Consider the following 1,955-nt stretch of genomic DNA (forward strand, 5'->3'; position numbering starts at 1 on the left):
GACGGCCTAGGAACAGAGGGTTAACTGCCTTGTTCAGGGGCAGAATGACAGATTTTTACCTTGTCAGCTCGGGGATTCGATCTTGCAACCTTTCGGTCTAACGCTCTGACCACTAGGCTACCCTGCCGACCTTTTAGAAAATATCTCCCATCTCTGCCGTTTTCATTACACATCTAGCAATTTTTTTGTTGTTGTTGCAATATCGCTTTTGTCGAATAAACCAATTGGTCAATTGAAACCTGCCTGCTGACAGTCACTCAAGTAGCCATGTCAGCTAACACATTTTTAGATTAGCCAGCTGTCTAAACTTGGCCAAAACCCCGAATGGTCAAGGGGCCCTGATCTCCAGGGGGCCCCCATTGATTGTGTTAGTCATTCTCACTCAGATATAATTAACACGGCATAAGGCATTATAAAATGTGTAGAATTGCAGGAGCTTAGCTTTATAACTAAAACATTTCCTTCCATAGCCCCCCCCCCCCCACCCCACCCCCCACCCCCCAACCAAATCTCGCTTAGCCCCAAAACGCTACACATCATTCTACACTTGACTCGTTTTTGAAGTTCCATAATTCCTGGTGTGTCATAAGCAAATGAAACGTAAGAGAGAGATGATGCCTAAAGCTTGGTGCTTACAGGGTCCTTTTGTTTGACTTCTCTTTCTCCATGCCGTCTCATCTCATAAATATCAAATAGCTGAGGGGAAAAACGGGAGATTTCCCCCCCCCCCCCCCCCCCCTTGTACTACAGCAATAGAGGCACGGTACTATTCTAAAAATAAATGCAGAAAAATACCAAAAGCATGACGTTACCAAGCCCAATGTATCCCAAATTACGCAACAAAAAACAAGATCAACCAAATGACTGTCTTCTGACGTGTATTATGAATAATTAAAGAACAACTAGGCCTATATATTTAACGTTGAATATGCTTCTGCTTCTGCGTTGCTTGCTCATTGGGGTTTTAGGCTGGGTTTCCGTAACACTTTGTGACATCTGCTGATGTAAAAATGCTTTTATACAATACATTTGATTGATTGAATAATTAACACTCATTTGTAATAATGTGTGGTAATATTTATACTTCCCATTTATCCTCGTTTTTATTTATAATTTATATTTATTTGTGTGCATAAGCCATAGCGTGTTAATGAATGTAATTTCCCTTTTTTTTATTTTTATTTTTTATTAATGGTTGCGTTGCACAGCAATTAACCCTCCAAATGCTGATTAATTGACGGTGATGATCGCCACCTGCTCTTAAACAGTGTTGAAGGACCTGCTTAATGTGCGAAGACTTTTAGAGTATCAACGCTGTAAATCAGCACTTGGGCCCCCGAGTGGCGCAGCGGTCTAAGGCACCTGCATCTCAGTGGTTCAAATCCAGGCTGTATCACATCTAGCCGTGATTGGGAGTCCCATAGGGCAGCGCACAATTGGCCCAGCGTCGTCCAGGTTTGGCTGGGGTAGGCGGTCATTGTAAATAAGAATTTGTTCTTAAACTGACTTGCCTAGTTAAATAAAGGTTAAATAAAAAATAAACATCACAGGTCCATTGCCATAAAACATCTCTTGTCCCCAGCGACAACAATGCGACTCCCTGAAAACTCTTAAACGGCTCATTTTCAGCGCTATTGATGCATCAATTTTGGTTCTTCCCCATGGTAAATCAATATTTAGTAAACATTTAGGGTCCAATCATTATTTGAATGACCTATTTGGTAACATTATTCTCTTGCGCTTTTTTTCCAGGTGCGCTCTCCCAACTGGATCGGTGTTCCCGCTTCTTCTCCTGCCCATCTGCCCATCTCCTGCCCATTTCCTGCCCATCTAACCGTCCCTTGGCTGGGTAACGAACCGCGAAGCTGCTGTCTACGTGGACCGGTGGGGTTAAAATCTTCCGTCCGCCTTCCAGCCTTGTCAGGAAATCAAAATCTAAACAGAGAGACAGGGAC

The sequence above is a fragment of the Salvelinus namaycush genome, unplaced genomic scaffold (assembly GCF_016432855.1).
Source record: "Salvelinus namaycush isolate Seneca unplaced genomic scaffold, SaNama_1.0 Scaffold95, whole genome shotgun sequence".
Classification (NCBI taxonomy): Eukaryota; Metazoa; Chordata; class Actinopteri; order Salmoniformes; family Salmonidae; genus Salvelinus; species Salvelinus namaycush.